Consider the following 25,510-nt stretch of genomic DNA (forward strand, 5'->3'; position numbering starts at 1 on the left):
TGGAAGATTGCTTGAGCCAAGGAGTTCATGATCTCACCACTGCACTCCAGCCTGAACAACAGAGCAAGACCCTGACTAACAAAAAAAAAAAAAAAAATTCACCTTTCTCTCAAGAAAAATAAAACTAAAAAACTGAACTGTAGTCTTCCACTCATATCGAAGGTAAAGATCACAATGGGAATCTCCCTCTGCATGGAACCTTGTTCAAATGCACATGCATACACAATCCCAGTCAGAATCTTCTTTCCTACCTGCAGCACTGAAGGTTCAAATAAGTCCTACTATTTTCAGTAAACAGAAAACTTTTTTGGAAGATGCTGTTTTCAGGTATAGACAAAACAAAACAAACAAACAAACAAACAAACAAAGCCACAATTTTTAGAGTTAAGTAATGAGGGGGGGTTTTATGAATTTTATCATGACAGAAGAAATTTTCATTTAAGTTATAAAAACATTTTGTTGAGAAAAAGCCAACATTTTCAAATAATGAACAGGTACACATTGGTTGCTTTACAAATGGAAAAAAAAAAAGTGCCTACAGATCTCCAGAATAGTAAATAATTCACTGCACAGAGGCGAAGGACAGGCCTGGAAACAGGTCTTGCCCTTCGCTAGCCAAAATGACGCTGTAACTGAGACAGCAGCACCCCAACGGCTGCCTCAACCTTGACCTAGACAATAACTTTTAGTTATCTGAATTCATTCCATTTTTCTATAAAGTTTATCAAACAGGCCACAGTGAATTCCCACAGAGCACTGACTACACAGCAGTAATAAACTGACACAGCATGCTGTCAGATAAGGAATGCATCATCATTTTCACCTATTAACTACAAATACCTTGCTATGAAGAGACACTTATCCATTACACTTACCATTTCAGGGATTAAGGGACTTACACAGGGTAATGGACAGACCAAAACACTTATTTTGGCAACAAAATGCAGATCATTTTCTGAACCAGCATTTACCGATACTAATTACGTTCTTCAACTGATGATGGACTCACTGCAAATAAGCGAAATAAGTCTCCTCTTACATTTGATGAAGCATAACCTTTCTATGTCAAATCTACTTTAAAAGGCACAAAAAGAGGCCAGAGACAGTGGCTCACACCTGTAATCCCAGTAACTTTGGGAGGCAAAGGTGGGTGGATGATAAGGTCTGGAGTTCAAAACCAGCCCAGCCAAAATGGTGAAACCCTGTCTCTACTAAAAATACAAAAATTAGCCAGGCGCAATGGCGGGCACCTGTAATCCCAGCTACTCGGGAAGGTGAGGCAGAGAACTGTTTGAAGCCAGAGCCAGAAGTTGCAGTGAGCCAAATGGCATCACTGCACAGCCTGGGCAACAGAGCAAGACTCCAAAACAATAAAAATAAAATAAAAGGGGGCACAAAAAGCTCTTGGAAAAATATTCTCCAATACAAATAGCATACTTTCCTTAACGCTATTTGTAGGGAGTTCTACTTGTCCCCGTATCAACACTGTAAGTACAGTTAACATGGCAGCCACTCATCATCAGCAGCCCATCTCTATGGGTGTGATGAAAGGCATTGCTGGTATGGGGTGATCAGCATGGCCAGTCCAGAGAAAAGCATCTGACAGTGGCAATGCCAATAGAAGGCTGACACAAATTAAGAGCTGCAAAAGAGGAACTCAGGTTTTAAAGGTGATGCCTTTAAAAACAAACTTCTGGTAAATTGTGTTATTTGTATTTTACCATAGTAAAAATAAAACAGAAGGAAACACTGCTGAAAGTTTCAAGTCTGGGTCAAATTTAGCAGTGTCTTGTAATACTTGAAGTCAAATTTAGCAGTATCTTGCAATACTTTCAAGTTTGGGTCAAATTTAGCAGTATCTTGTAATATTTGAAAAGGGGAACTTTTCAACAAATTTAAGAGGCATGCACAAAAAACAGAGAAAACGTCATAACAAATTGGTCTTCATTCCCTCTCATCCCATTCCATTCAGATGGCCATCCTATCAAATAAGATCCAGCTCTTCAGGGAGAAACTATAGAAAGAGAACAACAGCAGAATGGAGGATTGGGGAGGCCACATCAACTATAGGAGATCCAATGCAAGGGTCACAATGAAGGCTGAGCAAGATGTCCACCCACCTCCCCCCACCCCAGCTTTTTTTTCTGGTTTAACTACAGTTGCAGAGTAAAATCAGAAAACTTGTACAATCATTCTGTAACAGAATTCGAGATCTTCCAGGACAGCCAATACTTACTAAGAGAAATCAAGGTCGCAGAGAAACCAAAGAAAACAGACTCAGGGTCTCTGATTTTGAACTATCCATGTTATGCCATTAACTCCGTGTGCACACAACAAAACCAGTAACTGTTTCAACGGCACTTTTCCACAAGCAATATCATCTTACATGTTTGGCTGAATAAGTCTCAACACTGCAAAAGGATCAAAAGATTCTCTTTAAGTTTTTCAGTTCAACAACAGTGCACACTTTTATTTCTCATTTCAAATGTTAAGGATATTGCTCAAATAACTGCATAAAAGTCTCTCCTCACATAAGAAAGCCTGAAATCTCATTTCTCCACCAAAAATTGTTCTTGCAAGTGGATACAAAACTACTCATGACCTGCAAAATCCATGAATTCAAAGCATGTTGCATGTTAACTGTTAAAACAAAAACAGTTTTTAAAGTATAGGGACTGATAGACCAGACTCATCTTCCCAAGCCTCCTCCACAACTTCTTGGAAGCTGGCATACAAGACTAACCCTCCAAAAACAAAACAGAAGCAGAAAATCTTAATGGGGCACCAGGAAAAGGGAAGGCCTTGAGAAAAATCAAGACTCCCCACCATCAACCTTCCCAAATGACACAGATACAAGAGTTAACAGTAAAATACCTCTTTGAGAGGGGACTGAATCAATGTGGCAGGGCCAACCCTATACACACACACACACACAAGCACACATACACCATACATGCAGCTACTGCCCTGCCAGGGGATGATGAAATGAGGAGGGGAAATTAACATTTCAGGCAATGTCTCACATTGTTCATTGAGGTGAACAGCTGCTGTTGCAGCCGCCACCGCTAGGGCTTTCCTCCCAGTTGCCCACTTGGCCCACTGCCCTCCCCCTAACACCCCCACATGGTTGCCTGCATTCCCGCCCCTCCACAGCCTACAGGCGCCTCCTGCTACCCTGATGAGACAGGACTTGCTCAATTTCCTAGGCCACCTAAGAATTCCTAAGCCTAGCTGGGGAAGGTGACCGCACCCACCTTTAAACAAGGGCCTTGGAACTCATCTCACACCCGACCAATCAGGTAATAAAGAGGGCTCACTAAAATACAAATTAGGCTAAAAGCAGGAGGTAAGGAAATAGTCAAATCATAGCCCAGCACTTTGCGAGGCTGAGGCAGGGAGATCATCTTAGCTCGCGAGTTCAAGATCAGCCTGACAAATACCGAGAAAACCCCCATCTCTACTAAAAAAATAAAAATTAGCTGGAAGTGGTGGCACATGCCTGTAATCTCACCTACTTAGGAGGCTGAGGCAGGAGAGTTGCTTGAACCGAGGAGGAGGAGGTTGCGGTGAGCTGAGATCATGCCATTGCCTCCAGTCTGGGCAACAAGAGAAAAACTGCATCTCATAAAGAAAAGAAAAGAAATAGTCAAATCGTGTATGGCCTGAGAGCACAGGGGGAGGGACAGTGATGGGGCTATAAACCCAGGCATTGGAGCAGGGAGGGGCAACCCTTTGGGATCCCTCCCATTGTATGGGAACTCAGTTTTCACTCTATTAAATCTGGCAACTGCACACTCTTCTGGTCCACGTTTGTTACCGCTCCAGATAAGCTTTCGCTCACCAGTGCTGTTTGGTACTGCTGTTTGCAGCTATTACTGTGGCAGACCTACAGCTGACTTCAGCCCCTCCAGATCCAGCAGGGTGTCCACTGCGCTTCTGATCCAGCAAGATGCCCATTGCCACTCCTGATGGGGCTAAAGGCTTGCAATTCTTCTCGCATGGCTAAGGGCCCAGGGTTCATCCTAGACAAGCTGAACACTAGTTGCTAGGTTCCACGGTTCTCTGCCTTGATCCCAGGCTTAGATCTAATAGAGCTATAACACTCAATGCATGGCCCAAGGTTCCATTTCTTGGAACCCCTGAGGCCAAGCACCCCAGATCAGTCAACAAAAGGCTTGCTGCCATCTTGGGAGCCACCGGCCCCCATGTTGGGAGTAGCCGGCCACGTCTTGGGAACTGTGAGAACAAAGACTCTCCAGTAAGACCAACGCCCCAGGTTTCCATTTCCTCCGCCCCCTCCGCCCAACAGCCGCCTACTCTCATTTCAAAATAGCGATAATAATAATAGGGACGCTGAGAATGACAGCTACTACCAGCAACGCCAAGACGCCCCTCTGATGGGTCAGAAGTCCGCGCCCCCACTCGCAGCACCCCAGCACCTGCCGGGACCCCCTGGCAGCCCCTCCTGGCGGCCTCAGGTCCCCAAGACACTCCCAGGCCCGCCCCTGGCCCCAGAAGCCCGCGCTGGAGACCACCCACCGGTCCGCCTCTCAGGACCGCCCGGGACCCCAAACCCCCTAGTCGGTACCTCACAGCTGCCACGGGCTCCAGCCACCCACACCCACCCATAAACCCATCCGCCCCTCACTGCCTCCTCGGGCCACCCAGATCCCCTCCCAGCCTCCCTGAACTCCCCAGACATCCTAAGTCCGCCCCGATTGGCCTCTCACGGCCACCCCGGGCCCCCAAAGACCCACAGTCGCCCGAACCTGGACCCGCAGGCCCGCGCCGGGACCCATTACTAGCCCCTCACCACCGCCCCTAGCCGCCAAAGACCCCCAGCCCACCCGGGCCCGGCTCCACAGGCCCGCCCGAGGCCCGTGGCGCAGCTCCGCTGCCCGGGAAGGCCTGCAGACCGCAAGGCCGCGCGAGTGCCCTGTGCCCGCCCTGACCACCAACCCCTGGCCAGAGGCGACTGTCACCGGGCTCCAAGGGCTGCGCGGCTCCGCGGCGGCTCAGCTGCGGGGCGCGGGCGCTGCCCATGCAGCCCGTGACCGCTTATCCAGGGCCGCGCGACCTGAGCGGGAAGCCAGAGGCGGCGCGGGCTGGGGCCCAGCAGGACTGCCAGGGCCTGCGGGAGGCGAGCCCATACGGACTCTACTGAAGGGGCATTTGGCCGAGGAGGGATCCGTGGCAGAGCCTACCGGCCTGGGGAGATGTACGCATGGCTCACTATCTCAGGGCGGGTTCTGCCTAAAGGACCCAACAGCGCCTGCGGCGTGCTGGCAGTAGGAGACGCTCCCGCCCATTGGCCCACCTTATCCGCCCCCGCCATGGCCCGCCGGGGCCACCGGGGCCGAGCACATCACAGCGACAGGAGTTAGTGCGCTAATGGAGTGAAGGGGAGAGGTGAGATTGACAGCCTCTGTGTCGGCCCAGAGGCCGACTGTGGGCCTCTGTGTCAGCCCAGAGGACGTCCCAGTAACGATTGGGCAAGGTCCTGTGTAAAGGCGACGGGGGAAGTAGCGACCAATGGATTTGGCTGGCAACGTCGCAAACGAGGGTGGGTCTTGCATTCTTGGGCCTGACGATTGGTCTTTCCAAGTGGCGGAAACGACGGAGATGTGACTGGAAACAAAATCTGGTATTAAAGCGCTGGGAGACAAAACGTCGGCCTCGAGGGTCGGAGCGTCGGATAACGGTTGCCTTCCCGCGATGTCTTGCCTGCCCGCGGGCTTCTCGGGCCACGTCCAGCCCGGCTCCCGGAAAGCCCAGCCTCTGGCTGTGCTGCCCTAGAGGGCGTCAAGTGGTATGGAGAGCCCTGGGCGGGACTAGTGTATTTTTTAATGCTGCGTTTTATTGGGGACTAAGACAACTGGTAAGCAAAATATTTACAGGCTTCAATTTACGAAATAATGGAATTGCAAAGTCCAGAGTGGGTAGGACCGCGAGGATGGCCTTTTTACTTGGGCAACATGCAGTATGGTGCAGAGATCAGTTGTTAAACCGCCCTTATTCAAATCCCAGCCTTCCCAGTGACTAGCGGTCACCCTGTAGGCTTTGTCTCTCAGATCTTAAGTTTTTTGATGGGTAAAATGGTAACTACACGTAGCACCTAGTATTTTTTGTTTGTTTGTTTGTTTTTGTTTTGTTTTGTCAGGGTCTCACTGGCGCCGTGCTGGAGTGCAGTGCTAACTGCAGCCTCAGCTTCCTGGTCTCAGAGGATCCTCCCATCTCAGCCTACTAAATAGCTGGAACAACAGCCAGGCATCACCACACTCGCCTAATTTTTTAAATTTTCTTAGAGACAGGATCTCTGTTTGTTGCCCAGGCTGGTCTTGAAATCCTGGACCCAGCGACCGTCTCTCCTCAGCTTCCCAAAGTGTTGGGATTAGAGGCATGAGCCACAGTGCCGGCCAGGAGCACCTATTTCATAAACCTGTAGGGAAGATTAAATGAAGGGACTGTGGAGACTGTAGCAGGGTGCTTGGCAGGTATGGAAGCTCTGTGGAAACATTAGTTACGCAATAACTGGACCTTCAGTTTCCTCTAGGGCCCCAGATTACGGGCTCCACCCACAACTAGTCACATCATTGGATGAGGTGTGAACACCTGATAAAAACAGCCGGTGTATAGGCTGATCAGCATTCATGAAAAGGTGATCCAAGGGTTTCCATATTTGCCTCACTGGAAGAAGTATCTGGTAAAACTAACAAAATTCAGAGTCCTGGACCCCATCGTCACCTATTGAATTATTCTAGACTAGGCGTTGGTGTTTTTTTTATTTTGGTGCCTTACATTACTCATCATTGGGAAAATTCAAAAAACATCAACCTAAGCCATCAAGCTCGCACTCGGGAATGTTCCCCCTAGGCTGAGGGGCAGTGGCATTCACAGGTGCAGTCAGCTCAGTCCATCTTCAAACTCCTGGGCTCAAGTGATCTCCCACCTGAGGAGCTGAGATAACAGGCATGCACCACCATGCTCAGCTATCAAGGGAATTTAAAGTACAAAATATTAATATGAATAAGCAGGCAGTTGGCCTTGGAAACATAATCTGAAAATACGCTAAGGTAAAAGCAAACTGAATTTCAACAGAAGCAGAACCTGTATGGTACAGAAAAGAAATGCAGAGGAAAGGGAAAAGAATCCAGAAAATGCATTAATTAGAAAACCTTGGCCGGTCATGGTGGCTCACTCTGGTAATCCCAGCACTTTGGGAGGCTGAGGCGGGTGGATCATGAGGTCAGAAGATTGAGACCATCTTGGTTAACACACGGTGAAAGATGAAACCCTGTTTCTACTAAAAATACAAAAAAATTAGGGCATGGTGGCGGGCGTCTGTGGTCCCAGCTACTCAAGAGTGAGGCAGGACAATGGCGTGAACCCAGGAGGCAGAAATTGCGGTGAGCCCAGATCGCACCACAGCACTCCAGCCTGGGCGACTGATTGAGACTTCGTCTCAAAGAAAAAAAAAATTAATTTTTAAAATATTCTGTGGGCCAAAGGAAACCTCAGATCTACAAAACCATGATCTTGAGCCCCTATGGGCGGCATACTCAAATAATTGGCCTGGGATGCTTGTGTTCTTTAACATGGTTACTTGGGCCCCACTCTGAAGATTCTGAATCAGTAGATCTGGAGTGAGATTCAAAAGTGTGCACCGGGCTGGACACAGTGGCTCACACCTGTAATCCCAGCACTTTGGGATGCTGAGACAGGTGGATCACCTGAAGTCAAGAGTTAGAGACCAGCCTGGCCGACATGGTGAAATCCTGTCTCTACTAAAAATACAAAAATTAGCTGGGCATAGTAGCGAGCACCTGTAATCCCAGCTACTGGGGAGGCCGAGGCAGGAGAATTGCTTGAACCCAGGAGACTGAGGCCTGGGCGACTAGAGCAAAACTCTGTCTCAGGAAAAAAAGGTGGTGTAGGTGCCATCTATGAAAATTACTCCTGGAGTCATCTTCCATCTCTAAAACATCCCAGCCTCCTCAGTAAGGCCTGGTCCTTACACTGCCCACCCAGGACACCTCCATTGCTGCTCTGCAACTGTGTTTACTATAACTCACCCCGCCTCACCCTGAGCTCTTGAATTCATACAGCAAACATTGATTTGGGACCTACAGCTTACCACTTACTGACCCAGGAGCTATGGATTGAGCTGTGAACCGAACCCAACCAAGTCCCTGACAAAAGCTCTTACATTCCCAGGTGTCTCTGTTCCTTGAAACAAAGAAGCTAATTGTTCATTGAACATCAGCCACTTGTGGCTCCAGGAAAGACCCAGTGCTGTTTTGTGTAGCCAAACAGGCATCGCTTCTGACAATGCTCTCCCAGGTCTCATGTGCCCATGGGGAAGAGCCCAGTGCCAGGCAGTGTTGGACAGCCACCCTTCCGGAAAGGGATGTGCAGACTTCATTTTGCCCCTAAGCAAAGGCTTGCAAGTCTACTCCACAGTCCTGCTCCCACATGACACCCTACTTTCTGCTGTGGACCCACCAGCAATTGCATGCAGTGTGGCCCTCTGCCCCTTCCTTGCAGTTGGGCCAGAGGTCACTGTGAAGGGAGGCAGCCCAGCCACCTGCATTCTTTCTACTTCCTCTTCCACAAGTGGCAGAAATGGGTAGAACAGGCCCACCTCTGGCCTTTCCCTTCTGACTCCTCCCCCTGGCCCTGTGGGGTGAGAACTGACAGTTCAGTTTGAGTCCAGCAGGGCTGCCCTCAGCCCTGTGGTCAGCCTTAGCTCACCAGTATTCCTAGCATTAGAATTTGGAACCCAAGCTCATTTCACAGTAAATTGTGATGTGTCTTGCTTCCCAGTTACCGTAATTGGGGGGTATCACCTTCCAGAACTCAAAGGCAGGAGGAGCTGTTGGATGAAACAATATTCAGATATTCTTGGAGCTCCTGACCTCAGTACCACTAAAGCTACTTACTGCCCAATTTTTTTTTTTTTTTTTTTTTTGAGACAAGAGTCTCGCTCTGTTGCCTAGGCTGGAGTATAGTGACACGATCGCGGCTCACTGCAACCTCCACCTCCCAGGTTCAAGCAATCCTCCTGCCTCAGCTGCCCAAGTAGCTGGGATTATAGGTGCCTGCCACCACGCCCGGCTAATTTTTGTATTTTTAGTAGTGACAGGGTTTCACCATATTGGTCAGGCTGGTCTCGAACTCCTGACCTCAGGTGTTCCAGCCACCTCAGCTTCCCAAAGTGCTGGGATTACAAGTGTGAGCCACCACGCCCGGTCAGTTTTTAAAACTCTAAACTCAGTACTTTGTCGGTAGCCCTATCAATTGCAGTATCTATTGTCAAATACTATTTTGTGTTCTATTTTATCCCCAATTTTTATTGTGGTAAAATACACGTAACATGAAACGTAATGTCTTCCTTTTTTGTTGTTGTTTTTCCTCTTTTTTTTGTTTGTTTTTTGTTTTTTGTGTTTTTAGTGATAGGGTCTTGCTCTGTCCCCCAAGCTGGAGTGCGATAGTGTAAACAAGACTGACTATAACCTTAAATTCCTGGACTCGAGGAATCCTCCCAGCTCAACCTACTGACTAGATGGGAACACAAGTGTGAGTCACCATACCTATCTAATTAAAAAAAAATTTTTTTTTAGAGACTCAGGTCACACTATGTTGCAAGGCTGGTCTCGAACTCCTGGCCTCAAGCACTCCCCCAGCCTCGGCCTTCCAAAGTGCTGGCCTCACAGGCATGAGTCACCATGCCCAGCCTCGTAACATCATGTTGCAAACCTCAAATACATATAAAATGTATTGAAAAACGGTAAAAAGCTAGCTTTTTTTTTTTTTTTTTTTTTTTTTGAGATGGAGTCTCGCTTTGTCACCAGGGTGGAGTGCAGTGTAATGATCTCGACTCACTGCAATCTTTGCCTCCAGGGTTCAAGCAATTCTCCTTCCTCAGCCTCCCAAGTAGCTGGCACTACAGGCATGCACCACCATGCCCGGCTAATTTTTTGTGTTTTAGTAGAGTCAGGGTTTCACCATGTTGGCCAGGGTGGTCTCGCTATCCTGACCTTGTGATCCTCCCGCCTCAGCCTCCCAAAGTGCTGGGATTACGGGCATGAGCCACAGCACCTGGCCTTTTTTTTTTTTTAATTTGAGACAGAGTCTTGCTCTGTCGCCCCGTTGGAGTGCAATGGCTTGATCTCGGCTCACCGCAAACTCCACCTCCCGGAGTCAAGCGATTCTCCCACCTCAACTGCCCAAGTAGCTGGATTGAAGGTGCCCACCAACACGCCTGGCTAATTTTTGTATTTTGAGTAGAGACAGGGTTTCTCCATGTTAGTCAGGCTGGTCTTGAACTCCCAATCTCAGGTGATCTGCCCGCTTTGCTGGTATTACAGGCATGAGCCACCATGGCAGACTGACTTTTAAAAAGCCATATAATGGCTGGGTGCAGTGGCTCATGCCTATAAACCCAGCACTTTGGGAGGGCAAGGCAGGCCGATCACCTGAGGTTGGGAGTTCGAGACTTCGAGATCAGCCTGGCGAACATGGTGAAACCCCATCTCTACTCAGATACAAAAATTAGCTGGGCACGGTGGCACATGCCTGTAATCCCAGCTACTCGGGAGGTTGAGGTGGGAGAATTGTTTGAACCCGGGAAGCAGAGGTTACAATGAGCTGAAATCGTGCCATTGCACTGCAGTCTGGGCAACAAGAGCAATACTCCATCTCAAAAATTAAATAAAGGCCGAGCGCTGTGGCTCACGCCTGTAATCCCAGCACTTTGGGAGGCTGAGGCGGATGGATCACCTGAAGTCAGAAATTCTAGACCAGCCTGGCCAACATGGTAAAAACCCGTCCGTACTAAAAATACAAAAATTAGCCGGACACGGTGGCAGGCGCCTATACTCCCAGCTACTCAGCGGGGCTGAGGGAAGAAAATCGCTTGAACCCAGGAGGCAGAGGTTGCAGTGAATCAAGATCGCGCCATCGCACACCAGCCTGGGGGACAAGAGCAGGACTTTGTCAAAAATAAATAAATAAATAAAAGTCTAGCTTTTAGCCAGGCACAGTGGCTCACACCTGTAATCCCAGCACTTTGGGAGGCTGAGGTGGGCAGATCACCTGAGGTCAGGAGTTTGAGACCAGCCTGACCAACATGGCAAAACCTGTCTCTACTAAATACAAAAAGTAGCCAGGCATGGTGGCACATGCCTGTAATCCCAGCTACTAGGGAGGCTGCGGCGGGAGAATCGCTTGAGCCCAGGAGGCGGAGGTTGCAGTCGGCCTACATCGCACCATCGCACTCCAGCCTGGGTGACAGAGTGAGACTCTGTCTCAAAAAACAAGAAAAAGTAAACAGCTAGAGTTTTAAAAAGTCTTATTACCTGCTGAGATAATTTTAATTCTTCCTTTCCAATTTACATGTCCTTTATTGCTTTTCTTCTCTGTTTTTCAGAGATTAGTTCTCACGATGTTGCCCAAGCTGGTCTTAAACTCCTAGGTTCAAAGGAGCCTTCTACCTTAGCCTCCCAAGCAGCTGAGACTACAGGTAAGCACCCCCACAACGTGCACCTTTTATTTCCTTTATTATATATATTTTTTCTTTTTTTTAAGAGACGGGGTCTTGCTCTGTCACCCAGGCTGGAGCTCACTGCAGCCTCAAACTCCTAGGCTCACTCAGCTGTCCCGGCTCAGCCTCCCAAAGTATTAAGATCACAGGCATAAACTACCATGCCAAGCCTGTATCTTTTATTTCTTTTTATTGCCTAATTATAGCCCTATCCGTTTTGGTGTCATTTTAAAGTTTAAATGTATGATGTGTTTTTTCTCAATATATCACAAATTACTTACTTATAATCCAACTGGGAAGCTTGGGAGTGAAAAAGAAGAAAAAGTCTGAGGGCTCGGTTGCTGATGCCTGTAATCTTAGCACTTTCGGAGTCTGAGGCAGGGGGATCACCTGAGGTCAGGAGTTCAATACCAGCCTGGTCAACATGGTGAAACCTGGGAGACAGTGTTTGCAATGAGCCTACCTAGATCGTGCCACTGCTGAGTAAGATTCAAAAAAGAAAAAAGAAAAGAACAAAAACTTCCCAGGACTTTTTCCTAGTAAAGCTGTCATAATATTGCCTGATGTATTTTATGTAATGAATTACAGATGCTGTCTCTACAAAAAAAAGAAAAAAAAAATAGCTGGGGGTGGTGGCATGTAGCTCTAGTCCCAGCTGCTCTGGAGGCTGAGGTGGGAGGACTGCTTTAGCCTAGAAAGTCAAGGCTGTAGTGAACCGTGATTTTGCAGTGAGCCTAGATCGTGCCACTGCTGAGCAAGAAAGCAGTGACTTAGCTGGGAAAATTAATCATGCACTCATTCAGCAAAGGTTCCAGTGCCTGTGTGGAGACACGGTTCCAAGCACTACCGCAATAGCAGAGAGGAAACAGAACAAAGCTTAAACACCATCCCAGCAAGGACTCTAATCTCTCTGTCTTGTGGATGCATGACTGGCACGTGATGTGCCAGAAACTCCTGTGTGTGGTTATATCCGGTGTATGACACAATACTGTCTCCAGCTGCTCCTTGGATTTGGGAAGCAGCCGAGGATTTACAGGCCATGGAGTCTCTGTCCATCCCTGGAAATCAGCCCTTGGGAATTCAGCTGAGGTATATGATTAAAGCCATCATGACAGCCATCCCCTGGCCGGGCAAGTTCTGGGAATGTTTATACTACAGGATGGCCAATTCAGAACTTATTGGTGCCAAATTCATTAAAGGTTTAAAAGGTTTAATAACACATTTCTCAAATCCTCAACAGTACTTTAGAATGTCTCAGCTAGAGAGGGGCTTGCAAGGGAATTTTTTTTTTTTTTTGAGACAGAGTCTTGCTCTGTCAGCCAGGCTGGCATGCAGTGGTGCAACGTCGGCTGTCTACAACTTCCACCTCCCATGTTCAAGCGATTCTTCTGCCTCAGCCTCCCAAGTACCTGGGATTACAGGCACCCACCACCACGCCCGGCTGATTTTTGTATTTTTAGTGAAGACGGGGTTTCACCATGTTGACCAGGCTAGTCTCAAACTCCTGATGTCAGGAGTTTTACACATTTACCCACCTCAACCTCCCAAAGTGCTGGGATTACAGGTGTGAGCCACCCATCCCAACCGCAGGGGATAATCTTGAGTGTCATATGACAAGTTCCCTTTTAAAATGTGTAAAACTCACAAATATCTTCATCTGGAAAAATAGTTTTTTTTATTTTTGTTTTTGTTTGAAACAGGATCTCTATCACCTAGGCTAGAGTACAGTAGCAAAATCAAGACTCACTACAGCCTTGACCTCCCAAGCTAAAAGAGTACTCCCACCTCAGCCTCCAGTGTATCTGGGACTAGAGCTACACACTACCACTGCCAGCTATTTTTTTTTCTTTTTTTGTAGAGACAGGGTCTCACCATATTGCCCAAGCTGGTCTCGAACTCATGGGCTCAACCAATCCTTCTGGCTTTGCTTCCCGAATTGCTGGGTTAACAGGCATGAGCCACTGCACCCAGCCAGAAGATGTTATTAATAACATTTCCAGAAATTTTAACAGGTAATGTTTCAAATGTTTCATATGTTAAGAAGCAGGAGTTACTTTGGGAGGCTGAGGTGGGAGGATTGTTTGAGGCCAGGAGTTGAGACTAGCCCAGGCAACATAGCAAGACCTAAAGTAAAACTACCAAAAGTAAAAACTTAGCTGGGTGTGAGGTTTGCTTGAGCCCAGGAGGCCAGCGCTGCAATAAGCCAGAATCATGCTGTTGTCCTGGGACACAGCAAGACCCTGTCTTAGAAAAACAAAACAAAGCAACACAGGGAGATCATAGGTGCTCAGTGTCATATATATTAATACATTTTGTTATTGAAACCCATTTTACTTTGCAACTTAATTTTTTTTTTCAGAAACATTAAAGAATATATTTTGTATGAGTTAAATATAGCAATGCTACTACTGGTGGTTCCTGAGTTTCAGTTTTAAGTCACTGTCAGTCATTCCTCAGTGGTCCTGTGCACAGTCTCCACACTGCAGGGAGACTGGCTCCTCTGCTTCTCTGGGCCCATGGAGTAATGGTGTTGTCTTAGCCCAGATCCTCCTAGACAAGCACTTTGGTTTTTCCCTTTACCAGTAAAGTGTTGCAAACATAGTCTATGGAGTTTGTTCTGTCTGTTCTGTTTATGAACTGTAACTTCATATAGGACTGCCTTAAAGCCAAAGTAAATAAACCATCAAGCTAAATAAAACATAAAACAGCAGGGACAGGCTGGGCATGATGGCTCACATCTGTAATCCCAGCACTTTAGGAGGCTGAGGTGGGTGGATCATAAGGTCTGAAGATGGAGACCATCCTTGCTAACATGGTGAAGACTCATCTCTACTGAAAAGACAGAGAATTAGCCAGGCATGGTGGCACATGCCTGTAGTCGCAGCTACTTAGGAGGCTGAAGTTGGAGAATCGCTGTGAGGCAGAGGTTGCATTGAACCAAGACCATGCCACTGCGCTCTAGCCTGGGCAACAGAGCGGAGCAAAAATAAATTAATTAATTAAAAATTAAGGCAGGGCACAATGGCTCATGCCTGTAATCCCAGCACTTTCGGAGGCCTAGCTGGGCGGATCACGAGGTCAGGAGATCAAGACCATCCTGGCTAACACAGTGAAACCCCGTCTCTACTAAAAATACAAAAATAACATTAGCCACGCGTCGTGGTGGGTGCCTGTAGTCCCAGCTACTCGGGAGGCTGAGGTGGGAGAATGGTGTGAACCCAGGAGGCGGAGCTTGCAGTGAGCCAAGATCACACCACTGCGCTCCAGCCTAGGTAACACAACAAGACTCCTTATCTCAAAACACACACACACACACACAGCAGGAACAGGGATGGTAAAACCTGAACTGCATGCTTTGGTTCAAGGTGTATATAAAGCCAAAGTACCCTTCCATCTCCAGATAATCTTGAACTTAACCTGATCAGCCCTTGTGTCCCCCAACTAGAGCTCACTGAGCATTCCAGAAACCGGAAACACATGCTGGTCTCCGGAAGGCTACTGAGAGCAGCCCAGGACAATCAGCACCACCCAGAGTCCACTCATGTGGTTCTGTTTGTCTGTGGATCCGCAAGGTTAGGAGGTCTGAAGTGGGCCAGCTGGGGTTGAGACTTTATGTAGAAATGACCACCTGTTCCTTGTCAAACTAACCCTTTAAGTTACAATTAAAAGAAAACCATCTTCCTCCTCCACATGCATACTGAGCCTGGTGTCTGCTGATGTGTCCTGGCATTTCAGAGGACTATCTGGAGACTCACCATCATCCCCCTCAACAACTAGACCACTAGCAGCCACATGCTGGCCTCTGCTGGCTTATCTCTTCCTGAGGCTGCAGATCAGAGAAAGCAGCCCAGAGTGAGCATCAAGATACCCTAGGCTTTACTGGAGCCTCTTGGAGAACCAGCCCTGTGCCTCAGTCCTGCCAGGATCCTTACCCTCTGGCACTTCTGAAAAAGCCTCCTCCCTCCTCTCTGGCCTCACGTTCCCACCTCTGGCTTCTCTGAAGTCCATTCTCCTCCCAGCTGCCAGTAATGCTTTTACCACAGACTTTATTAGTCCTCAGCAGCATTCACCTCATACTCTCCAACACTCCATGGTCTCTTCCCACATCCCTGCTACCTGCCCCCTCCCAACTGGCCACACTGGTGTGGGTGGCCAGGCCTCTCTCTGGGCAGCCTCTTCTGTCCTGGGGTGATGCACTTCATTTTGCTCCTGCACCTCATCTTAGTGAAGGCTTTAAAATCCCTTTCTAAAATAGTCATTTGGCCGGGTGCAGTGGCTCACACCTGTGATCCCAGCACTTTGGAAACTGAGGTAGGAGGATCGCTTGAACCCAGGAGTTCGAGACCAGCCTTGGCAACATAGACCCCATCTCTACAAAAAATTTAAAAATTAGTGGGTAAAATCCTCTTTTCCATGAAGTTTGCCCTGCCTATGGTATCTCAGACTTTGTCTCCAAGGACTCTCATCGTCTTGCTCACCATGTGCTTTATTTGCTGGGCTTGTATTTGTTCTCTCCCTCAATGGAATGATACTCACTGAGGACAGACAGATGTTGTTTTCTAGGACATTGCCCAATGTAATGTGGTCACTCAGCAAGCATCTGTTACAGGCCATTCCCTGTTACCTTACAGAAAATATCCTTCAACTCCAGTCCCTTCATCCTCTGCAACCACACTGGCAGCCTCTCATCAATTCCCTAAAACTTCTCATCCAGAAACCCCATTTTTTTATTATTGTTGTTGTTTTGTTTTGTTTTGTTTTTGTTTTGAAACAGAGACTTGCTCTGTTGTCCAGGCTGGAGTACAGTGGTGCAATCTTGGTTCACTGCAACCTCCACCTACTGGGTTCACGCGATTCTCCTGCCTCAGCCTCCCGAATAGCTGGGATTTCAAGTGCGTGCCACCATTCCCAGCTTTTCTTTTTTGTATTTTTTTAGTAGCAATGGGGTTTCACCATGTTGGACAGGCTGATCTTGAACTCCTGACTTCAAGTGATTGACCCGTCTTGGCCTCTCAAAGTGCTGGGATTACAGGTGTGAGCCGCCGCACCTGGCCAAGTAGAGTTTCTTTTAGGTGTTGGCAGAAAAGGCTGGGAAGTGTCACTGGTCACTGAGCCTCTTCCCTGTTAGCTGTGGCCATCAAAATTCCAATGTGGTTCATGGGAAAGTCCGAAACTGCAGATCCACCACTGATATGCTGAAAATCTACGATGGCCAGAGGCCACTGGGATCCAGGACAAGCCAGTGATAACCTGTCACCTAATGATAAGGCCTGATGACATGAGACCGCCATCCTTAAGGGAGACTCCAGGTTCTGTCCAGCAGGCATCAGGGAGCAGTTCAGCTGACAGCTGGCTGGGAATGAAACAGTGAAGACACAAGCATCTGATGACTGCCTGTATCCCAGAGACAAGCAAACAGAGCATCCTGTTGGCTACATGGCACATTCAGCTCAAAACTGGGAGACCAGGCCAGGCGTGGTGCTTCACGCTTATAATCCCAACACTTTGGGAGGCCGAGGCAGGCTGATCACCTGAGGTCAGGAGTTCAAGACCAACACAGTGAAACCCCGTCTCTGCTAAAAACTACAAAAATTAGCTGCACGTGGTGGTGGGTGCCTGTAACACAGCTACTTGGGAAGTTGAGGCAAGAGAATCGCTTGAACCTGGGAGACAGAGGTTGCAGTGAGCCGAGAATGTGCCATTGCACTCCAGCCTGGGCAGCAAGAGTGAAACTCCATCTCAAAAAATAAATAAATAAATGAAAATAAAACTGGGAGATCAGCCACAGACCAGCAAACCCTTTGTCACTTCAAATGTCTTATCATTCCCCTAACAAATACTCCCTAGAACCAGAGACACCTCAAACTAGTTACTTTTAGAAATAGGCTATGAATTGGATGCCCAGAGATGATCTTTCCTAGGAGCTAAACTCATATGAGATTTCTGAACCCTTGCCAGGGATGTTGAGGAAGGTCCCTAGGCTACTGGCCAGTATGAGCAGCCCAGTAGCTAATGGACTTGGACAGGTAGCATAGTAAAAGGAATTGGCTCATGACAAAGAAATGAAAGGGAACACACCCCTTCAAGGGACCGGATCTAGGGACACGGGCCTGGCTTTGGGATGCTCATCTCCTGTCTTCTTTTACACTCTGTGGGCTTGGTCCTCTTCAGCTATGGCTGGCTTCATTACCACAGTGGAAAGATGCTAATAGCTTTCTTCATAATTCACCCTTCTAGCTCCAGAACCCCAAAGGCAAAGTCTCTTCTCCAAATACAACTCGAGAGGAAGGACTTAACAGGTTTGACTTTCTGTTTCTGAGCTAATCAATGTGACTGTGAAGGCTAGGCCTGGTCCTGGTCCTGGTCCACATGATCAGGAGCCATGAGTAGCTGACTGGATGGGTCTTGCTGAGCAGATCTCAGTATAATCATCAATATGGTCAGCAGCCAAGATGGCCCTCCATGACCTCTGTTGCTTGATATTCATACCCCCAGTGAGTCCCTCCACATGGTAAAAGGGTGGGTTTTGGCAACCAATTGCATGTGGCAGAGGTGATGGTCAATTCTGAGATGAGGATAGAAAAGTCCGTGGCTCCTGCCCCCTGGTCACTGGCTCTGGGGAAGGGCCCACATGACAAGGAGCTAAGGCCTCCTGGCAACAGCTGCATGAATGTTTCACCCTATACGAGACACAGGTCCTCCACCACCAGTCAAGCTTCAGACCACAGCTGTGTCCATCAGTCATTTAGACTGCAAGCTCATCCAGTCCAAGAGACTAAACTTTCCAGTCGAGCCATTCCCAGATTCCTGACCCTCAGAAACAGAGTGAGATAAGTATTTGTTGTTTTAAGTTGCCACATTGGTGAACTTGGAATGCATTGTCCAGGGCTGTGGGGGTTCCCATCACATTAAGTGGACATAGGCTGTCCCTTCCAGGTCCTTAAACATCTGTCCAAAGTCCCACACCTAACAGTCCAAAGAAACACTGAGGAATACATGATTATTTAGGCATCCTCAAATTCCTATACATGTTTCTTGCTAGTAGAAATGGACTTTCCGCTGGGCACAGTGGCTCATGCCTGTAATCCCAGCACTCTGGGAGGCCGAGGCAGGCGGATCACCTCAGGTTGGAAGTTTGAGACCACCCTGACCAACGCAGAGAAACCCTGTCTCTACTAAAAATGCAAAATCAGCCGGGTGTGGTGGTGCACGCCTATAATCCCAGCTACTCGGGAGGCTGAGGCAGGAGAATCACTTAAACCCAGGAGGCAGAGGTTGCAGTAAGCCAAGATTGCACCATTGCACTCCAGCCTGGGCAACAAGAGTGAAACTCTGTCTCAAAAAAGGAAAAAAAAAAAAAAGAGGAAAATGGACTTTCCATCTTTTTTTTTTTTTGGAGATGGAGTCTCACTGTTGCCCAGGCTAGAGTGCAGTGGCGTGATCTCAGCTCACCACAAAAGCCACCTCCCGCATCCAAGTGATTCTCCTGCCTCAGTCTCCCCAGTAGCTGGGATTACGGGTGCCTGCCACAACACCCAGCTAATTTTCATATTTTTAGTAGAGACATTTCATTCATCATGTTGGCCAGACTGGTCTCCAACTCCTACTGGATCCACCTACTGACCTCGTGATCCACCTACCTTGGCCTCCCAAAGTGCTGGGATTACAGGTGTGAGCTACTGCACCTGACCCCATCTTTTAAATAAGAATAAAGTCTGGTTGTACATGGGACGAGTGAAACCCAGTTAACAAGTGATATGAGAAGAAACTGTTTCCTAAGGAAGAACTTCAGGAAGAAAATTTACTAAAATTTTCAGAGATGAATTTGTTTATCTTCAAGCATTCCAGAAAGTAACATGTTTTATGTAAGACATCCTCATATTCAATACATACCTCGTTGTCCGCATAACTTCAGCAGGAAGAGTCGCCATGGGTGGGGCTTTGGCAGTCATTATGGGTGCAGCAGTTGAAGAAGTCTGGAGGCCAGGCTAACTGCAAAAGCAAATGTGCTTAAAAAAATTTTTTTTAAGTTTGATTGCTGCCAAATTTGGAAAGAAACAAATATGTAATTATTTGGTCAGGTATTAGAAAGCCTAGATCTTTTTTTTTTTTTTTTTTTTTTTTTTTTGAGCTAGAGTCTTGGCCTGGTGCGATGGCTCGTGACTGTAATCCCAGCTACTTGAGAGGCTGACAGGTGAATCGCTTGAACCTGGGAGGCAGAGGCTGCAGTGAGCCAAAATCATGCCACTGTACTCCAGCCTGGGTAACAGACTGAGACCCTGTCTCAAAAAAAAAAAAAAAAAAAGAGACAGGATCTCACTCATCACTCAGGCTGGAGTGCAGTGGCATGATCTTAACTCACTACGGCCTCAACCTCCCAAGCTGAAGAGATTCTCATGCCTCAGGCTCCTGAGTAGCTGGGACTACAGGTGTGTTGCCACCATGCCTGGCTAATTTTTTTGTATTTTTAGCAGGGACAGAGTTTTGCTATATTGTCCAGGCTGGTCTCAAATTCCTGACCTCAAGTGATCCACCTTCCTCGCCCTCCAAAAGTGCTGGGATTACGGTGTTGGCCATGGCACCCAACCAAAAACCTAGATTTAAAAAAATTTTTTTTTTTGAGATGGTGTCTCCGCCTCCAAGGTTCAAGCGATTCTCCTGCCTCAGCCTCCCAAGTAGCTGGGATTACAGGTGTGTGCCACCACCCCTGGCCAATTACTGTGTTTTAACCTGTTTACTTGCTTTTGACATTTTGTATTTTTAGAAGGGACAGAGTTTCTCCATGTTGGCCACGCTAGTCTTAAACTCCTGACCTCAAGTAATCCACCCGCCTCAGCCTCCCAAAGTGCTGGGATTACATGTGTGAGCCACCACCCCAGGCCAATTACTGTGTTTTAACCTGTTTACTTACTTTTGACATTTTCAAGTTACCTTAAAGCTTTGAAATCTTGCTTAGACTATTACTTCATATTTCAGGGCAATGTAGATACTACAAATAACTGTATGTCTGAACTTTTAAAAACGATTTTTAGTCTACAATGCTTTGGTATTCTCTAATGTTGGTGTGACCTCCAGTATTGGGGTTTTTTTGTTTTTTTTTTTTTTCCTCAGAGTTTACAATTGAGACTCCTAACCCCTACCTTTGAAGGGATCAACAGATTGTTGTTGAAACAACATTTAGTTCAGAATCCAGTCATACTCTGGCAATTTCTGGGTATGTATCTGTTGAAAGAAGCAACTGAGCATGACAGTGCATATCTATAGTCTTAGCTACTTGGGAGGCTGAAGCAGGAGGATCACTTGAGCTCCGGAGTTCAAGGCTGATGCTGCCACTGCACTCCAGGCTGGGTAACAGAGTGAGACCCTGTTTCTAAACAAAAAAATACAGAAGTTACAAGGCAGATATTTTCTTCTTTTTTATTTTTATTTTTTTATTTTTTATTTTAGAGATGGAATCTTGCTCTGTTGCACAGACCAGAGTGTGGTGCAGTGGTATGCTGCAGTGAACTGCTCACTACAGCCTAGAACTCCTAGACTCAAGTGATCTTCCCCTCTTTGTTTCCAGAGCAGCTAGGGCTACAGGCCTATACCATCACACTCGGCTAATTTTTTTATTTTTTGTTCAGACAAGGTCTCACTTTGTTGTCCAGGCCCAAAGGGGCCTCTTTACTTCCTTATCCCCCTGTTGCAGAGCCTTGACCTCTTGGGCTCAAATGATCCTCCCACTACAGGCTTCAGAATAGCCAGGACTACAGGCACAAACTACTGCGCCTAGCTAATTTTGGGGGGTATTTTTTGTAGTGATACGATTTTGCCACATTTCCCAGGCTGGTCTTAAACTCTTAGACTCAAACAATCAACCTACCTTGGCCTTCCAAAGTGTTAAGATTACAGGCATGAGCCACTGTACCTGCCCAAGTTGTCCTTTTGTAGAAAAAAAAAAAAAAAAAAAAAAAAATTCTGCTGTATTGCAGTAATTGGGCTGCTTGAAAAAGGTTTTTCATGTTACTTAGTCAGCTGCAAGAATGTTTAGTAAGGATTTACAAAGTGGCTTCAGATGTTTTATATCCACACAATCACTAAAAATACCCTGCAAATAATTTGCTCTTCAACAAATCATTTAATGAAACCTTGTGACATTCTTTGGTCTCTCTTGACTTTAGGTTAAAAAATCTGGGTGATTGAAACCTCTCACCTTTATTTCATGCTGCCCTTTATGAAGCTGGAACAGGGAAAAAGTTAAATATTTCCACTCCTAAATGACGTTAAACATCCTTGTGCCAACATATGGGTAGGGAGAGTGCTGTGCACACTGATTGGCCGTGCGTCAGCAACCTGCCCATCTGCTGTCAATGTTTAATGTCAGCCCACAGGTGCCTGTGGCTATGAAGCAGGAAGCTTCAGCCCCTTAATGCCTGAGATTATGTGCAAGTGGCAACCAGGGTCGTTTCATTGGTGAACCAGTTCATGTCTTTGTGAAGAAAGTTACATTTCTGGTTACAGTTGTGAAACTCTTTCCCCATTTTTATTATTATTTTTTTATTATTTGAGACAGGGTCTCACCCTGTTGCCCAGGCACAATCTCCACTCACTGCAGCCTCAACCTCCTGGGTCCAGGTGCTCCTCCCACCTCAGCTTTCTGACTCGCTGGGACTTCAGGCATGTGTCACCACATCCAGCTACAGCTACATTTTTGTTTGTTGTTATTGTTGTTTTTTTAGAGATGAGGTTTTGTCCATGTTGCCTTGGCTGGTCTTGAATTCCTGGGCTCAAGCCATCCTCCATCAGCTTCCGAAAGTGCTGGGATTACAGGCTGAGCCACTGTACTTGGCCTCCCCAATTTGTAAACGCTATTTGTTCAGACTTTGGGTGAGATAAAGCCTTGTGTGAGGAGTGTTGCGCCGGCCCCTCTTGGGGGTGGCTGGGCTACTGCTGTTGCCACTTGTCTGGAAGCCACTGGTAAGTGGCAGTCTCACTCTGTCACCCAGACTGGAATGCAGTGGTGTGATCTCAGCTCACTGTAACCTCCACTTCCCGGGTTCAAGCAATTCTGCCTCAGCCTCCCGAGTAGCGGGGATTACAGGTGCCTGCCAACATACCAGGCTAATTTTTGTATTGTTAGTAGAGACAAGGTTTCATCGTCTTGGCCAGGCTACTCTTGAACTCCTGACCTCATGATCCAGCCGCCTCAGCCTCCCAAAGTGTTGGGATTACAGGCATGAGCCACTGTGATCAGCCTGTTTAAGTTATTTTAGAGCAACTTCATATATTAAAGGGATTCCTGATATTTTCCCAAAATTGTATTCATAGCTATTTTTATTCTCTCACACTAGCAATTTAAATAGCAAAGATATTTAACTTCGTAAGTTGAAATAGTTTATTATTCTGTAATTAGTAAACACTGGACTAAGTGATATAGGTAATGCTTTATTTCAAATTTATAAATCTTATGGATATAAGCAGGTTTTTCAGATGGTTTCTGTTTTCCTTTGGTTATTCAGGAGTACATTGTTCTCCTGTGTGCCTCGCCTATGGTTGCAAATCTCAATTGTTAAATCCTTTCTCTATTTCTTTTCTTTCTTTCTATTTATTTATTTATTTTATTTATTTTTTTGAGACAGAGTCTTGCTCTGTGATCCATGCTGGAGTACAGTGTCATGATCTCAGCTCACTGCAAGCTCTGCCTCCCGGGTCCACACCATTCTCTTGCTTCAGCCTCCCGAGTAGCTGGGACTACAGGCACCTGCCACCATGCCTGACTAATTTTTTGTAGAGACTGGGTTTCACCGTGTTAGCCAGGAGGGTCTTGATCTCCTGACCTCGTGATCCGCCCTCCTTGGCCTCCCAAAGTGCTGTAATTACAGGCATGACTCACCGTGCCTGATCTTCTTTTTGTATTTTTAGTAGAAATGGGATTTTGCCATGTTGGCCAGGCTGGTACCAAACTCCTGACCTCAGCTAATTTCCCCACCTCGGCCTCCCAAAGCACTGAGATGACAGGTGTGACCCACTGTGCCTGGCCTTCACCCTTTTTTTTTTTTTTTAAACTTTTCTTTTTTATTTATTTATTTATTTATTTGTTTATTTATTTTGAGACAGAGTCTCGCTCTGTTACCCAGACTGGAGTGCAGTGGTGTGATGTCAGCTGACTGCAACCTCTGCCTCTTGGGTTCAAGTGATTCTCCTGCACCAGCATCCCGAGTAGCTGGAATTACAGGCGTGCACCACCACACCCAGCTAATTTTTGTATTTTTAGTAGCTGGGGTTTCACCATGTTGGCCAGGCTGGTCTGGAACTCCTGAGCTCAAGATCTGGCTGCCTCAGCCTCCCAAAGTGCTGGGATTACAGGTGTGAGCCACCATGCCAGCTGACCTTTTTATTAAAAAAAAAAAATTCCGGGTAGGTGCAGTGGCTCATACCTGTAATCTCAGCAATTTGGGAGGCCAAAGTGGGATGATCACTTGAGTCCAGGAGTTTAAGACCCTCATTTCTATTATTATTATTATTATTACTATTATTAATTATTTTGAAATGGAGTGTCACTCTGTCACTAAGTGACCCTGTAGCAATGGCGCTGTCTCAGCTAACTGCAACCTCTGCCTCCTGGGTTCAAGCGATTCTCCTGCCTCAGCCTCCCGAGTCACTGGGACTACAGGCATGCACCAGCACACCCAGCTAATATTTTGTATTTTTAATAGACGCGGGGTTTCACCATGTTGGCCAGGATGGTCTCAATCCTTTTTATTTTCTCTTTTTCTTCTTTGAGACAGAGTCTCCCTCTGTCGCCCAGGCTGGAGTGCAGTGGCGCAATCTCAGCTCACTTCAAGCTCTGCCTCCCGAGTTCACGCCATTCTCCTGCCTCAGTCTGCAGAGTACCTGGGACTACAGGTGCCCGCTACCAGGCCCAGCTAACTTTTTGTATTTTTAGTAGAGATAGGGTTTCACCGTGTTACCCAGGATGGTCTCGATCTTCCGACTTCATGATCTATCTCCCTGCTTCAGCCTCCTAAAGTGGTGGGATTATAGGCATGAGCCACCACACCTGGCTAGTCTTGATCTCTTGACCTCATGATTCACCCACCTCAGCCTCCCAAAGTGCTAGGATTACAGCCGTGAGCCACTTGTGCCCGGCCATTTTCATTATGTTGAGGAGGAGTTTCGCTCTTTTTTTTTTTTTTTTTTTTTTTTTTTTTTGAGATGGAGTCTCACACGGTCGCCAGGCTGGAGTGCAGTGGCGTGATCTCGGCTCACCACAACCTCCACCTCCCAGGTACAAGCAATTCTTCTGCCTCAGTCTCCTGAGTAGCTGGGATTACGGGCATGAGCTACCACACCCAGCAAATTTTGTATTTTGAGTACAGATGGGGTTTCTCTATGTTGGTCAGGCTGATCTCAAACTCCCGACCTCAGGTGATCCACCTGCCTCGGCCTCCCAAAGTGCTAGGATTACAGGGGTGAGCCACCGTGCCCAGCCTGGAATTTTGCTATTGTTGCCCAGGCTAGAGTGCAATGGCGTGATTTCAGATCACTGGAACCTCCGCCTCCAGGATCCAAGTGATTCTCCTGCCTCAACCTCCCGAACAGCTGGGATCACAGGCATGCAACACCGCGCCCAGCTAATTTTTGTGTTTTTAGTAGAGACGGGGTTTCACTATGTTGGTCAGTCTGGTCTCAAACTTCTGAACTCAGGTGATTCACATACCTTGGCCTCCCAAAGGGCTGGGATTACAGGCGTGAGTCACCATGCCTGTCTTTTTTTTTTTTTTTTTTTTTTAAGGAAGAAAGGCAGATCACTTGAGGTCAGGAGTTCAAGACCAGCCTGGCCAACATGGTGAAACCCCTTGCCTACTAAAACTACAAAAAAAGAAAAAAAAAAAGTAGCCAGGCATGGTGGTATGTGCTTGTAATCCCAGCTACTCCAGAGTCTGAGGTACGAGAATCATTTGAACCTGGGAGGCAGAGGTTGCA

At 47.1% G+C, this 25,510-nt stretch overlaps 1 long non-coding RNA gene and 1 pseudogene across 2 annotated transcripts in view; one reads left to right on the plus strand and one right to left on the minus strand.

The window, feature by feature from the left end:
- LOC106995414 (RNA-binding motif protein, Y chromosome, family 1 member B-like) overlaps positions 1 to 25,510 on the plus strand; it is a 653,515-nt pseudogene that overhangs the window by 555,972 nt on the left and 72,033 nt on the right. The window lies entirely within an intron of this gene.
- Positions 881 to 5,528, minus strand: LOC144338883 (uncharacterized). Its single transcript, XR_013413290.1, has 4 exons — positions 5,318 to 5,528; positions 3,512 to 3,615; positions 2,237 to 2,411; positions 881 to 1,008 (listed from the first exon to the last, which is right to left on the minus strand). It is a non-coding gene; the product is annotated as an uncharacterized LOC144338883 (long non-coding RNA).

Source organism: Macaca mulatta, chromosome Y (genome assembly GCF_049350105.2).
Source record: "Macaca mulatta isolate MMU2019108-1 chromosome Y, T2T-MMU8v2.0, whole genome shotgun sequence".
Classification (NCBI taxonomy): domain Eukaryota; kingdom Metazoa; phylum Chordata; class Mammalia; order Primates; family Cercopithecidae; genus Macaca; species Macaca mulatta.